This window comes from Cupressus sempervirens, chromosome 6, assembly GCF_028749045.1.
Source record: "Cupressus sempervirens isolate cs-2001-9-10 chromosome 6, ASM2874904v1, whole genome shotgun sequence".
NCBI classification, from domain to species: domain Eukaryota; kingdom Viridiplantae; phylum Streptophyta; class Pinopsida; order Cupressales; family Cupressaceae; genus Cupressus; species Cupressus sempervirens.
Window position 1 is genome coordinate 714,345,216 of NC_143123.1, and position 17,146 is coordinate 714,362,361.

Below are 17,146 nucleotides of genomic sequence, written 5' to 3' on the forward strand. Positions count from 1 at the left end.
GTTTGGTGAATAAAATAATAACAGTAAATAACAAACTATTATTAATTAATAAGTCAATTTCCGGGTATTCCACAGGAATGGCAACTATTCTATGGGAGTGGCAACTAAATACAACTCTTTTTAAGCCAGTTGGGTGGAGAAAGAAGACAGGTGAGAATTGTTTTGGAAATTATTTCAGAAGTTGTGAAGAGTTATGTTAACGATTCGTTTCATCAGGAGATAACCTGGCCTAGTGGAAACAATTCGACAGGCCCAGCCCAGACGAATACGTATGATGTGAGGGGAAGTATCACGAACAGTGAAGAAAACAATTGCAAACTAATAAATTGCCAAAGTCATATCGTGGGAGGATGGTGTTTGTTTTGTGACGGAAGAAAGACATCAAAGTAACTAGTTGTGTTCTGCAAGGAAGACAAGAATTCTGTGTCTTGTCAGGCAACTATTCTGTTTGGAAAAAAGGCAAGGATTTTTGACTTGACTATATTTGATAGTTCTTCATTTGTTTTTAGTGGAAGAGGCTTAGCAGAAGGGTGGACGTGGCTACAGGAACAGAAATACATATCAGAGAGAAGTGGGTGTTACAGGTCTGGCAAGTTCATTTGTCCAACGAAAAGTCTGAAGTCATTCGGTTGGCAAGTTATTTATGTTGAGGATTGAAGACAGGTGGAGATCAATAATTCTCCAATTGTATGCACAACAAGTAAGAGTTGGTGATTGAAGCCATCGGGTGAACTATTTGGAAATCAACTGAACTGCATACTTGGTCCAGACAAGTATATACATTGGCAAAAGAGTTTTGCTTTTTGATACTCTGGCTGGACCATTATGTCTATACAGGTGCATGATTCTGCACTATTAATTCTTCATATCTCTGTAATTGTCTAATGAAAGAATTTAAAATCATTATTCCTGTCAATTTGTTAATATCAATTTGTGGAAATTACATTCTATGGTGGATTGAATCAATTATTATTTTCACTGTATCAATTGCATTTTAACTAAGAAAAGAAAACCATAGAAAGAAAATCCATGGGATTTTACATCCAGAATCCATGCGCAAAGATGGAGCAATAAAAAGTGAATGGACACATGTCAGAATCAACTTGTGGATGTCAGATATTTTAGATGGTTATTACAGTGTTTAAAAATTCCAATACATATAATGCGAAAAAGTTGTTTTGGCAGAAGTTGGTGAACTTTCAAAAATATGAACTACATCAATGTTATGATCAGTTAGAATATTATCTTCAAAGTCAAGATCTTTCAAAATAGTTGGAGACCCGTGAAAGGTTGCAAAAAGCCAAGTCCAAAGTGTTGTCAATGATGTCGATAAGAAAAAAGGGTGACACAGTGAAAGAGGAAAGGTGGAACATGGGTATAAACAGTTGTAATATCATTTCCCAAGATAGTCCATTCATATTCAATCACAACACGCACATGCAAAGTGTAGAAGAAAATTCTACAGCCTCCTACAGTGACCCTGTAGTATACATGCAGGCAACATATATGATCATAGGCAGCGTATCAAGTGTATTCACAAAAACACCTCAGAGAAAAGTCATTGCATAGCATGACATGATTGCAGGATTCCAAAGAAAGTTGATGGGACTATAATGAAAAGCCAAAGACCAAACATATGGACCATTTGATGAGGATGTACAAAGGAATTGGGAACGGGTTGTGACTCCATGGATAGATAAAGAATTTTGTTTTTGAGTAAAATCTTTCTAAGATTATAAGAAAGAAATGAAGGGAAGCAATTAAAAGGCACATGATGTCATGGTTCAAGTGATCTTGCATATTTAGATTTAACAATTAAAAGAGGACTTGATGATTGTGGAAAGAAATGTTGTTTTCTTACATATGTATTGAAATGCACATCTTCAAAGTCAGATTGCTTGTCATTGCAAGGAGACATCAAGTCCATCTCAACTTAACTGACAACTCTTCTCTTTGTCCAAAAGTTCTACATCTCAATCTCTAATTTGTAAAAGTGACTCATGTCACTTATTGTAATTAAAGTTTGTATTTGGCCTCTATCATAGTTGAAGTTGGGAAAATCATAACTTGTTTGTAAATGGGTAGTTATCCTAAGTGACTACTTGGGTAGTTATCTAAGTGCTTATGTTTGGTAGTTGTCCTAAGTACTTAGGATAGTAGTTAGGTGGTTTTTCTAAGTGGTTACAAGTTGGTTATCACGAAGAGCTGATACAAGCAAGGCCATTTGTAACAAAGGGGGAAACTATGGAGAATTTTCTTTAGAGATTTTTGGATTTACATTATGTACAAAAGTATCTTCGAATTTTTATATCTTCAAAGAGACAATAAAGAATGCATTTAGACAATGCTTGGATATATTTTTCAGTTATCATTAATAATTTATCATGTGTTAAGTTAGAAATGTCTTTGTGCATTTATATAATCCATTAGTTTCTTATTCAAATGATATATGTAATTTATGAAGATCAATCATGCCTTGGTACTTGGGCTTGAATTGGATAAGATAACCACTCTCCTCATATGCAAAGATTTGTTATCCTTAGTTCATTAATGCATATTCAAACATAATTTGTGTCAATATGGCTTTGTAATCTTTTTTGCATCGTAAGTCTCAACTAGTATTCGTATGTTTTCAGCTGGGGTTTATCTTAACTATTTTCTCTAGTTTTGCTTTGCCTTCTTTTTGTACTTTAGGTGAAAAGTACACATAAATACAAATACCCCTATCATATTAGGGAGCTGCCCCTCTCAAATGCAGAGGAAGGTTGTAATTTGATAGTGATCAGATTTAATCTCTCCAACTGTTGGTGTGGTTGTCACTGCTTCTTGGGCAAACAGGGTCATTTTCAAGGTAACAGTAGCAGTGACAACTCTGTTTACCAACAGATGTTTGGTGACTCTATTAAGGAACAACTAAAGCTAGTGCACATTATCCCTCAGATTTTCAAAGGTAACTTTTCTCAAGTGAAGGTTGGCGACTCTATGTGAAAGACCAAGATCAGAATAATGGTTTGGTACAAAGGAAAAGTGAAGACCGATAGTGACAACAAGAATGACAGTGATGAGGAATACTTTTCATATCCAAAGAAGCAAGTTCTTGATGAGCCTGTACAAGTTGAATGCTTAAAGAGTTTCTATGGTGGTAGGAGGCTAGATCCTAGAATGGTTCATCCCTACTTGCTTCAAAGTTTGCAAAAGATCAAAGAAGAAGATGGCAAAGCTTATGAGTTTATATCTCGTGATCAAGAATTCATATCATAAGAAGGCTCAACATATAAAGATCAAGAAAGCCTTGTTGAAAAATGTCCATCTAAATTAGCTATGAGGAATGATAATGGGGAAAGTAGTCTAACACCTACACCAAATGCTTAAAAAAATTATATTCTTAAAGATCCTAAACAAGGTAGCTTTTTGAAGAATTTCTATGTTGGCTAGAAGCTGGATCCAAAAAAGATTCATCCTTCTCTCCTTCAAACATTGTGGAATATTGAAGCAAGAGATGGAGGAAAGAACCAATTTTTTTCAGATAATCATTTGATTAAGTCAGCAATCAACAACAATGATGATGCTCCTTCTACTTCATCTTCTATTCAAGAAAACCAAGACATGGATGATCCAAAGGATGTTAAGTTTTGGAAAGCTTCTATGGAAATGGGTTTCTTGATCCTCACAAGGTGCATGTAGTGGGCACTCCTGAATGTCCCAAAAACTAAACCAAATTGCTGAAAGGAATTATGTCAAACAGTTTGCATTCAACCTCTTATTTCTCTGTTTAATGTTTTAAACCCCTTATAACTCCAGAAATCAAACGTTTATTTGTTTGTTGTGTTTGTGCATGGAATTGGTATCATACAACATAAACAAGAAAGAAACTACAATAATATGCAAAGTGGAAATGAACTACAGCCAAATAAATTTTATTTTCAGAATTCATAAAACCAAATACATGGCAGATTTATCAACTCACTAATTACTTCAGCATTATTGACATAATACTCTAGCACATGCTTTCGAACTTGCTGCTACAGTACTTTGTCCTTCAATCAGTCCACTACCTTCGTAATATCATTCTCTCAAAGTGGCATAAGCGTCGGACAAGTAGTGAAGAAGATATGAGCAAAATACCAAATCCGCCTGTAGCCGGAAATGCAACTAAACTGCCTGATAATGAAGCCGATAACAAAGAATTCCAAAGGCCAAACCCCAAGGGAATGACGTCTAGAGTGTTACAAGAGAGGATAAACGTCCTCAAATGCCAAGAACGGAGCTGCAACTCACACACCAATTTCTTCTCATATTCAACTTGTCTAATGAAGCCACAAATGCTTCCTTTTATTCTATTCCCAAGGGTCCGCTCAACTCATATGGGCAATGTGGGATAAAAGATGTGTAATATATAAAACATATATTAAAATACCCCTTATGTCTCCCTTGGGTACACATCACCATAAAATAAATATCAAAGTAACACTTTAATATTTTACAATTAAATTAGACGTTACTTTAATAAAACTTCAGGCATTAAAATGTATTAGCAATCGGACTCCGAATAATGCGAGTGATAGCTCATTGGAAAGCTCTCACCGAGGAGTATCGAATCCAATTACCAAAATTGACTTGCACCGTGTCCTGCCGACTTACTAAAAATAGTAAGTATGCCTAAAACTGAGTAAATCAACTTCGTTTTGGCCCAAACTGGAAATGACTAGGCCAAAACACTCCAGGATCCCATTAAACCCTTCGTTAGCCCTCGGGACCATGTAGAACAAGGCTAACGCACACACACTTGGTCAACTGCTGAAATGGGGACATTACAGTCCGCCCCCCTTGAAATTGCTTGTCCTCAAGCAATCTCAGTCGAGCTTGCTGAATAACCTGCTCACTCTCCCATGTAGAATCTTCCTCCGGCAGGTCTTTCCATCTGACCAAATACTCCTTCACTATCCTGTTTATAAGCTTCCTCTCTCTGGTGTCCAGAATAGCCTCGGGTACTAACACAAGCTTCCCCTCCTCATCCAAAGGGGGTAAATCTGCAGAAGGCACTACACTCTGACCAATGGCTTTCTTAAGCCTAGACACATGAAACACATTGTGCACTCGATTGCCCTCTGGAAGCTCAAGCTCATAGGCGACTTTGCCCACTTTGCGAATCACCCTGTAGGGACCATAAAATCTAGGTTTCAACTTTTCAGCTCCGCTCTTCTTGAGCGATGACTGTCTATATGGTTGTAGCCTCAAGTAAACCATATCCACTACCTCAAAGCTACGCTCTATTCGGTGCTGATCAGCATACAATTTCTGTTGATTCTGGGCCTGTTGTATATTCTCTTTGAGCACTTTCAGGATGTCCTGACTATCCTGCAATAAGTTTTTGGCTTTGGGCACTCTACTGTCCCCCAAAACTAAATCCATGAAGCTAGGTGCTTCATAACCATAGAGTGCCATGAAAGGAGTCATCTTGATGGACATATGATAAGTGGTGTTATAACAATACTCTCCCATATGCAACCATCTGATCCAAGCCTTTTGTTGTGTAGTTACATAGTTCCTCAAATATCCTTCCGCCTATTTATTCACAATCTCTGTTTGCCCATCTGTTTGTGGATGATAACTAGTGCTAGGTGTAAGATCTGTACCACACAATCTAAACAACTCTTGCCAAAAAACACTCATAAACTTACTATCCCGATCGCTGACAATGAATCTGGGCAACCCATGTAACCTGAATATCTCTCTAAAGAAAAGATTTGCCACTTGTGCTGCTGTGTAGGTGGACGGAATAGCAAAGAAATGAGCAAACTTCGTCAAGTGGTCCACCACCACATAGATGCAATCCCTTCCCTGCACTCGTGGTAAACCAGTGATGAAGTCCATCGAAATACTTTCCCATTTCCTATCAGGAATGGGCAAGGGCTGTAATAAACCTGCAGGAAATGTGTGCTCTCCCTTATTCTGTTGACAAACCACACACTCCCTGACATACCTCTGAACATCATCCTTGAGCCCTTTCCATGAAAATTGCTCTCGGATCTGCCTGTAGGTCTTGAAGACCCCTGGATGTCCAGCTGTGGGTGCATCATGAAATGCCTTCAGTATCGCCTCTCTCAAATGTGATGACGGAATCAAATAAACCCTGTCCTGAACTCTGATCAATCCATCTATCACCTCATAGCGATCATCCTGTATGGTACCTGAAATCAATCCAGAAGCCCAAGAATCTCCCACATACTCTACTATAATCCGATCTCTCCAATCTCCTGAAATCTCTGCCAGAGCACATAAGTGAGGTCTCCGAGATAAGGCATCAGCCACCACATTTTTCTTACCTTTGACAAACTCTATGTCAAAGTCATAAGCCTGCAATTTAGTCACCTATTTTTGTAGCCGGTCATTAAGATCACGCTGGCTCATGAAGTATTTAATACTGTTGTGATCAGTCTTGATCACAAAACATCCACCTACCAAATATGATCGAAATTTGGCCAATGCATGCATTATGGCCAACATCTCCCGGTCATAGACAGAATAACTTTTCTCAACTCCTCGGAGCTTCCTACTCTCAAATGCAATGGGATGCTTCTCCTGCATCAATACTGCTCCAATCCCATCACCTGATGCATCACAATGAAGCTCAAAAGGCTTCGTGAAATCCGGTAGAGCTAGAACTGGACATGAAGACATTACCTACTTGAAATGCTCAAAACACCTCTGTGCTGCCCCTGTCCACACGAAGGCTCCTTTCCTGGTAAGATCTGTCAAGGGTGTAGCAATCTGTGAGAATCCCTTAACAAACCTTCTATAAAAACCACATAAACCAAAGAATCCCTTAAGCTGTGTAAGGTTTGTGGGAGTAGGCCACTTTACAATAGCTCTAATCTTTTCGGGATCAACCCGAACGCCATCTGCACTAATGATATGCCCAAGGTCAAGGAGCTCAGTCATGCCAAACTCGCATTTAGATTCCTTGGCATACAATGACTCTCTCTCCAGAATAGATAACACCTCCTCCAGATGATGTAAGTGCTCCTCCCAGGTCTTACTGAAGACCAAGATGTCATCAAAGAAGATCAAGACAAATCTCCTCAGCTGCTTCCTAAATACCTGGTTCATACAACTCTGAAATGTAGCGGGTGCATTGGTTAGACCAAATGGCATAACCATGAACTCAAAGTGGCCATAGTGACATCGGAAGGTTGTTTTCTCAATGTCCTTTGCTCTCATCCTGATCTGTTGGTATCCGGATCACAAATCAATTTTGGTGAAGAAGCATGCCCCATGCAACTCATCAATCAGCTCATCAATCCTAGGAATGGGATACCTGTTTTTAATTGTTTTCTTATTCAGTGCCTTGTAATCGATGCACATGCGCATCGTCCCATCCTTCTTCTTTACCAATACTACTACTGAAGCAAAGGGGCTCTTACTGGGCCTGATATGCCCCATTTCCAACAAATCCTTAATCGCCTTCTCTATCTCATCCTTGTGTTTCTTAGGATGACGATAGGGAGTAATCATAATTGGTTTGGCTCCCTCCTCGAGCTCAATAACATGTTCCATCCCTCTGTCAGGAGGAACCCCATGAGGAATATCGCTAAATACTTCAGCGTGTCCATCAAGTATCTTCTGGACATCTGGTGGATGACTCTTTTCTTGTGGCTTTGGTGAAGTTGGGATAATGTGGCACTCTGCCGCCCACTCTATGTCATCATGACGAAAAAGTCTCTGCATTCTCCTCAAGGACACTACTCTGCAACCTCCATCTGAAAGTCCTCTAAGTACCACAGTTCTGCCCTCATGCTGGAATCTCATCTCCAATTTTGCTAGGTTGAGTGTGAACTCAACTAGTGAAGCCAGCCATGTCATGCCGAGGATGACATCATAATCTCCCATGTCCACAACATGGAACTCATCCTCCAACTCATAGCCATCTCCAAACCTGATGCGAAGATTAGATATCTTCTGAGTGCATAATAATTTATCACCGTTAGCCACCATGACTCTAAACCCATCACGCTCCTCTGTTTGTAACCCTCTCCTAGCTACCAACTGTGCATCTATGAAGTTATGTGTAGCCCCAGTGTCAATAAGAGATATCACTTTCTGCCCCTGGATAGTACCCCTGACCTTAAATGTGATTGTCTTTTGGGCCCCTGTCAAGCGTGCCAACGATCTATCATCCTTAGGAATGCTGCTCTCCTCTATAGTGTTACCCTCATCTGAATCGGAGTGTTGACCCTCCCCCTCTGACTCTGACCCTTCTGCTGAAAAATACTCCATTTGATTTGCCTTAGCCTTGAGAGAACATTTATGAGATAAGTCCCAAGGCTCTCTACAATGGAAGCACAGCTTCTTCTTTCGAAGTTCATTCAAGGTTTCATTGTCTAGTCCTTTTGATCCTTCTTTGGGTTTGCTATACTTTTTTTGAAACGGTTTTTTGTCTTGGTCCTTGCGGTAGGAAGAATCTGTTGGATGGTTTTTTCCTTTGTATACCGAAGGGGCTAAATCTCGTGCCTTTTTAGTTGCTTCAGCTAAGGTGAGTGGATCATGTCCCTTCACCCAACCTCGTAATGGATCAGCAAGACCATCACAAAATAACACCACCAATCTCCTAGGAGAGATATCAGTAACAAGTACAGACAAGCGTTGAAACTCGGCAATGTAAGCATCCACAGAACTTGACTGTTTTAACTGTGCTAGCTCCTTGAAATGTAACTCGGGATCCCTAGTGTCAAATCTCTCAATTAATGTTTCCGTGAATTCCTCATAGGATGTAATCTGATTATGCCCCAAAGCCACCATTCATGTGCAACGCCATCCAAGTGCATAGCCGCATACTTGATAGCCTCCTCCTCAGGCATAGGATTTAGCTGCAAGTATGTATCTACCTTCTGCACCCAAGCTCGTGTAGTCATCTTCCCTGAAGCATCATAATAAGGTAAAGAAAGTTTTCCAACTTTCTTCCTCAACTCAAAGTTTTGATTCCTCCCTCTTGTTCTAGGTATGTGTCTCATCCTCAAGTCCATATAATCTTTGAGGGAAATATCTGCCTGAAACTCTGTTCCACTAGCCTCCCAGTCCCTCCTGAACTGATCCTATAACTTGGTAATCTACGGTTCGTTTACTGGTTGAACCGGATCTCTGGGTGGGAAAGTGGGTAGAAGAGGTCTCGAGCTCGTAGTCCGCGCTGGGCGTGCAACGTGTCTAAAGTTATCAGCCTCATTCCCATTGTTGCCGTGTCCATTATTACCATTAATGTTATTCTCAGGACCATTGTTGTTGCCTTAGCCTCCATGGTTATTGCTTCCCTCGTTGTTATTGTTTCTGTTGTTGGCATCACCTAGATTAATATTGACACCCATCTGTCTAGCCATGAGCTGCAACATCATGTCCATTCGCCTATTCTGCTCCTGCTGCATATGCTGCCCCTGCTCTAATGTATCCAAGAACTGTCTGAACAGTACCTCCCCCTAATCTGGACCAGCATTTCCGCCTCCGCCTAATCTTGTATTCCTGTCATCTCGATCACCCATATTATTGTCTTGATCAAAGAATATCTCCTCTGTGTCTGTATGGTTGGATTCAATGTCCACCTGCACGGATGTACTAGACTGTTTGCTTTGCAAGTCTGAAATCCTATTTTGTCTTGCTTTGGTATCGCAGAAATTATAAGACCCTTGTCACATGCTCGAACATAAATGCTTAGCCTGTGTTTTTTATTTATTTCTGATTTTAGTGTTTTGACATTTCGTCAAACACTTTTTCCCTCTATCTGGCTGTTCCAAAATCCCTATAAGACTTCCACAAGATGGCAAGACTTATAGCTCTGATACCACTGTAGTGGGCACCCCTGAATGTCCCAAAAACTAAACCAAATTGCTGAAAGGAATTATGTCAAAGAGTTTGCATTCAACCTCTTATTTCTCCGTTTAATGTTTTAAACCCCTTATAACTCCAGAAATCAAACGTTTATTTGTTTGTTGTGTTTGTGCATGGAATTGGTATCATACAACATAAACAAGAAAGAAACTACAATAATATGCAAAGTGGAAATGAACTACAGCCAAATAAATGTTATTTTCAGAATTCATAAAACAAAATACATGGCAGATTTATCAACTCACTAATTACTTCAGCATTATTGACATAATACTCCAGCACATGCTTTCGAACCTGCTGCTACAGTACTTTGTCCTTCAATCAGTCCACTACCTTTGTAATATCATTCTCTCAAAGCGGCGTAAGCGTCGGACAAGTAGTGAAGAAGATATGAGCAAAATACCAAATCCGCCTGTAGCCGGAAATACAACTAAACTGCCAGATAATGAAGCCGATAACAAAGAATTCCAAAGCCCAAACCCCAAGGGAATGATGTCTAGAATGTTACAAGAGAGGATAAATGTCCTCAAATGCCAAGAACGGAGCTGCAACTCACACACCAATTTCTTCTCATATTCAACCTGTCTAATGAAGCCACAAATGCTTCCTTTTATTCTATTCCCAAGGGTCCGCTCAACTCATATGGGCAATGTGGGATAAAAGATGTGTAATATATAAAACATATATTAAAATACCCCTTATGTCTCCCTTGGGTACACATCACCATAAAATAAATATTAAAGTAACACTTTAATATTTTACAATTAAATTAGACGTTACTTTAATAAAACTTCAGACATTAAAATGTATTAGCAATCGGACTCCGAATAATGCGAGTGATAGCTCATCGGAAAGCTCTCACCGAGGGGTATTGAATCCAATCACCAAAATTGACTTGCACCGTGTCCTGCCGACTTACTAAAAATAGTAAGTATGCCTGAAACTGAGTAAATCAACTTCGTTTTGGCCCAAATTGGAAATGACTAGGCCAAAACACTCCAGGATCCCATTAAACCCTTCGTTAGCCCTCGAGACCATGTAGAACAAGGCTAACGCACACACACTTGGTCAACTGCTAAAATGGGGACATTACAGTGCATCCTTCGTTGCTTCAAAAATTGCAGAGAATTGAACAAGAAGATAAAGGTGAGAATCATTTTCTTTTTGATTAAATATCCTGCAGGAAAAATGATGAGAGAGATTCATTAGAAGGTGCATGCCAAGAAAAGGGTCAAGAACAATTGAGTGAGATTGAAAAACAAATTTGTATTGTGCCAAATCGTAAACATTGCAAAGGCGTTTAAAATGAAAAAGAAATCATCCATCAACTTGAAAACAAGGAGCTTGAAAAAGAAACATCGAAGTCTTTCCATGCATTCTTGCAGCCAATAAATTCAAGAGAATGATGAAGAAGCAACGTTAGAAAATGACGCTCATGTGGCTTTTATTCCAACTTGGTGTTTGGAGGCTTCAGATGATGACTTCCTATGTAGAGAAGATCTTCCTATTCATCCTTCACTAATCGTTGAAGATGACAAAGTTGTTGATCAAGTCAATGCATTAGTTCCTATCGCAAAATCTTGTACCACTATAACTGATAAAGAAATAATGAAAAGTGAACCTTTGCATATACTGTCACCTCCATTGAGAGATATAATAGATGAAATTTATGAAGATCAGCCCCAAGAAGAAAAAGATGAAGCTTTAAGTTTTAGTTCTTCATCATGCATGCTACCAGAATATCAATCTTTGAAGTTTCATGAAGAATGTCTTGGAGAAGAATTTGTTAATTCTCTAAGTAACTATGATAAAATATTGTTCTGATTTGTCTGATCGAATAGATCTAAAAAGCATGTTTCTTCTTTATAAAATTGTTTTGTTTGCAATTGCTCCCTTTTAGTCAAATTGGCCTAAATAGATGACTACATGCATCTCGTAACCTAACTAATGTGGTTTGTTTTACTAACCATTAGTTTGCTCTTGGGCAATGATTTAAATTAAAAGGTTGTATTTGAAAACAGGGCCGACATAGGCAAGGGGGTTTGTTTGTGAAAGGACAAGTCCCTTGGGGGGTCTATTATAAAGGGGGGGTAAGGTTGTGGATAGAAAACACACAATACAATCTCAAGTCTGCTCCTAGCAATCTGCCCTCAGCGATTTCTTGTAGAGATATATAACAATTTATAGATTTACTTCAAACCTTCCTAGATCGATCATATTGAGCCCAGAATATCTGAAGATTAGTTGCTACATAAGGAAAGTACTTTATCAGCATTATTATTATCAGAATATGCAGAAACTTTACATGGTATCAGAGCTTTGGTAGTCGAACCTTGGCTTTGCAAATTGATAATCAGATTTTAAAACATATCTAGCAACATTCTTCTACCAACAATGGTCATTGCAATCAAACATGAAGACAGGTTTGATGGAAAAGACCACTTCATTGCATGGAAATTCAGAATTATGATGGCTCTTGAAGAAAATGATGCAACATAGTTTGTTGATAAGGAATCCAAGCAACCTGATGCTAATCCTTATAAAACTAACTGGATCAAAGAAAATAAGAAAGCCATGAAAGCAATATTAGATGGAGTTAAAAATGAAATAGTGCCTATGCTAATGAAACATCAAACAACATTTAATATGATGAGTGCATTAATAAATGCATACGAGGTTAATAATGCAACTAGAACCCTTTCACTAAAAAGACAACTAAATCATATGAAAATAAGGAAGGGAGAATCTATGAATTCATTCTTCCTAAGGGTGGCTAGTCCAAGAGATGAACTTACAAGCATTGGGTACATAATTGATGATAAAGAACTAACATTAATGGCAATAGATGGATTATCAGATTTATAGGAAATATTCTCACAAGGAGTAGGTGCTAGAGACAAACTTCTAAACTTCAATAGACTTAAAGAAGATTGCCTTCAAGAAGAATCTAGGCAACTCAAGAAAGGAAGGAAATTGAAAACTGAAGATAAAGAACTTCATGTTCTCAACACAAATTCTTATAAAGGTAAGAAGAAGCACTTCAAGAAGAAAAGGCTCATCAAAGAAATGACAAAACTAAGAGAGATTTATCCAAAGTCAAATGCTTTAAATGTGAGAAACTTGGACACTACAAAGCAAATTGCTCAGAGAATACAAAGCAGCAAGTAAATTGTACAAACATTACTAAGGAAGAGGAAAATTATGGTCCTGAGAACTATGTAATGTATTCAACGCTATCAAATCAAGTGTCAAGCAAATCATGGGTAATTGATAGTGGATTATCTCGACACATTACAAGATAAAAAGAAGTACTAGACTCAATATCAAAAGAAGATAATGACAAAGTTACCATAGGTGATAATTCCACACATCCTGTCAAAGGAATTGGGAACTGCACCTCGAAATTGAAGTCAGGTATTTCTCTTCATCTCAAAAGAGTACTCTATGTACCAGATATCAAGAGGAATCTAATCTCTATTACAACACTCGAAGATGATGGACATAAGGTTGCATTTGTGGATGGTAAATTAATGACTTGGTCTAGAACTCTTCATTTAAGAAATCAAAGTTGATTGGTCAAAGAAAGGGGTACTTGTATGAATTAAAGATAGAACTTATTCAAGTCTTAATCCATGAAGCTATTGATATAAATGAAGTGTGGCATAGAAGGTTAGGGCATCTAAACTTCAAAGCCTTATCGACTATGGAGAAGATGGTTACTAGTTTACTTAAGTTAAATAAAGATCATTCAAGCATATGCAAAGGATGTGCATTAGGTAAGAACACCAAAAGTCCATTTCAAAATAGCACTAGAAAATCTAACAATGTTTTAGAATTAGTCCACTCAGATATGTGGACCTATGTCTGTTCCTTCTCTCAGAGGATTCTTGTACTATATACTTTTTATAGATGATTTCTATAGGAAAACATGGATTTACTTTTTAAAATGTAAAGAATCAGAAGAAATCCTTAAGAGATTTAAAGAATTCAAATCCTTAACTAAAAACCTATCAAGACACAAAATTAAAACTTTTAAGTCTGATAATGGAGAGGAATATATTTCAGATTTGTTTAAAGATTTTTGTAAACAAGCAAGAATTAAGAGGGAGTGTACTGTTCCTGATAATTCACAGCAAAATGTGGTAACAGAAAGAAAGAATAGGACACTTGTAGAAGCGGCAAGAGCTATGCTACTTGATCAAAACTGTTAGTATTATAATTTTGTCGAATAAATTATATTATATATATATATGATATATAATATATAACAATGTTATAGAGGGAATAATTAACTTATATTAAGAGTTATATATATATATATATATATATATATATATATATATATATATATATATATATTGAGAGTATATTGTTTGTGTTATAACTATAACTAATGTAAGTTAATATATTAAAGAGACATGTCTCTTCAAGAGGCATGCCTCTTTATATCATATATATATTCATTGGAATAGTAACTTGGAAAACACATAAATATCCACAAGTGTTATTTCAAGTTAAAGATCCTATTTCACTAACATGGTATCAGAGCAAGGTTCCTTTGAAGAAAGCTTTACCACTTAAGGAAGATCCTAATGACCTGAATACATGAATAGAAGACAACTTTGAAACAAAGATATGGTGAAGAGAAGTCTTAAGCAAAGAAAAGTTTTAATCTAATCTTGATATACCTTTACCGTTCAAATTTGGATCTGAACTATTTCATTGCTGAAGGATGTGGATCTGATTTCACCGTTCAAGTTTGGTTCCAGATTATTTTTGTTCTCAGCATCAAAGATATGAGGAATATTGTGTGTTGTGTGTTATTATTTGGATAGAACTTTATAAATTTACAATATGAGGAACAAACTGAAAAGAAAATAACCAGAAGATATATTGAGCATTTGGGCACGGCTTTATTAAAATTAGCATAAAAGTGCTAAGTGGTTTTGCCTCAATTTTATATGCAGGTTATTGAGTATTATTTCAATATGATTCGTGTCTCTTACTAAACATAAAGTGTTTATATAGACGGCACGCTTGGGCTTAAATTTAATGGTTCAGGCACATCTTATCAGGCTGTGAAGGCTTCAATTTATTAATAGCATCAGATTTCCAAGTTGAGTGTGAGGAATAAATGTTTGAAACTAACAGGTGTCATGAAATGATTTGTGAAATTCTTCTGATTTGGAGCATTCTAGCTTAAGCTTTTTTGCCCAGACCATCATAGAGATTTGAGAATCGACAAGAAATTTATTATTCTCAAATGGAAATACAAATTAAGACATGAGCCTAATATAGATTTCATTCTCTCATGCTACCGTGTGAATGAAAAGGAAAATTATTGTGTGCAGAATTTTGGTATATTGAGGGTCTCATTAAGTTTATAATTATACGTCATTTCTGCATTGAGTATTTAAATGGTTTTTGAAATAAAGGACTCAAAGACTAGTACCTATTATATATATGTTAAGAGTTAAAACCTTGAGCCATTGCCAGATAGGGTGATGGAGAAAAATATTAACATTTTCACAGCCAAAGACTACGCAAGGAAAAATTCTTAGGCACTAAGGAAGTGATTTGTTATTATAAGAATCTCATGGGCGGTTGCATTTTCACATTATATTGAAGGCTTTAAATTTGTGACAAATACAACCTTCATTGGAGAGAATGATAATCAGGGCAGCAAGCACGGTGAGGAAGAATTGAGAGAGCAGATACATTCCTGAACCTGTACATTAGTTGACAGCAAGAAAGGGTCAACAACTTTGTTGATTCATCTGTCGATTATTGCTTGGTGATTAAATGGTTTCATGTTAAATTCATAGGCAGCCACGTGAGATATTTTTGTCAAGGGTACTCTCTAAGTATCAAATATGTATTGATATTTTATGATAATAAACCCTTCATTAGTCTGATATGTTAGATCCAAAACTAATTTGGAAGAGTGAATGTCAATGCCACGTAGAGAAAGAAAATACATTGTTGGTGTATCCATTCCCTTTGCAGTAGCAAGAATCCCTACCTTGTCTGGTCCAGGCATGTGGACTGATGCCCCCCGTAACAATGTTGAATAGCAAGTACAAAATGATTACGTGGAGAATGGAACCCACTTGTAGCAATAGCATGGACCCCACATAAGTAAGGTATCATGGATAATATAAATCATTTCTTATATCATTATGCAAACATGGGCCCATATAAGAGGTAACATATTATGCTTATATATTAGCATTTAAAGGCTAATGTAATATGTTTATCTCTTTAGGCAATTCATGATATTGAATGGATATAGATATATGGATTTAGAATTTTTATTGAGATAATCAAAATCTAAATTTGAAGAATGAAAATGTGGACATTACAAAACCACCAAGCAAAAGATTTGCCGGAAGGATGTTGATGGATATATTAGTGAGATAGATAGATTGATGATCCATTGTACTTACAACAGTTTCATATTGGAATGAATTGGACTTGGATTAATCAACAGTTTTATGATCTAGCTACTCATTAGATATCCGGGACATCATAAACCAACTGGAGTCAGAAGTGATGACTATGCAGTTGCAATAATAAGTATGATGAATATTTGACAAGAGACAAATGTTATAAAGATCCCTCTAAATGGAGTCTTATTTAGGTTCATGATCAAGACTCAACATTAAAACCAATCAAGAACTAAGTAATACATGGCTGATCGTTGATTCTAAAGTGTTGATCATTGTGTGTGCACCTCACATCTATGAAACTCTTATGAGGATGAATGTAAGAAGTTTGTCATAGTTCACATAATGCTTAAATTGTTTGAACAAAATGGGAATTTTACATTGTGGGATGAAATAATAAACAATGTTCCATTCCCACTTGAACCATATTTAGAGAAGAGATGTTTCATTCTTAAATGTCTATGGACCTTCATGTACAGATAAGTATTTCTCATCTTTTAGTATTACACTTATCTACTCATTGCAGTCTCTCTCTTATTTGTACTTCTATATTTTTTATAAAGAGTCATTTACCTTAAGATTTTCTTTTGTCTCTGAGAATGTTCTTGCAGGAAAAGAAGATTGGTACATTAGGCATGCTACCAAATATTGTGCAGACTCAATCTTATGAGAGTAGCTTCAAAGAAGCTGTGGTTTAGGATTCATGAATCATTTGATGATTAGGTTGGATAATGTGAGTTTCTTGAAGTAAATATCCTTGTTGATTGAAATTATGAGAGGGAATCTGATAGTTCATTAGAAGCAACCTTGGAGAAAGAGAAGGA

The 17,146-nt window shown here is 37.1% G+C and overlaps 1 protein-coding gene and 2 long non-coding RNA genes across 4 annotated transcripts in view; 2 read left to right on the forward strand and 1 right to left on the reverse strand.

The window, feature by feature from the left end:
* LOC149554281 (uncharacterized) overlaps nt 1–17,146 on the forward strand; it is a 243,792-nt gene that overhangs the window by 5,662 nt on the left and 220,984 nt on the right. The window lies entirely within an intron of this gene.
* LOC149554282 (external alternative NAD(P)H-ubiquinone oxidoreductase B1, mitochondrial-like) overlaps nt 1–17,146 on the reverse strand; it is a 326,634-nt gene that overhangs the window by 2,877 nt on the left and 306,611 nt on the right. The window lies entirely within an intron of this gene.
* On the forward strand, nt 19–924 carry LOC149554283 (uncharacterized). The gene is made up of 2 exons (XR_016353248.1): nt 19–150; nt 251–924. It is a non-coding gene; the product is annotated as an uncharacterized LOC149554283 (long non-coding RNA).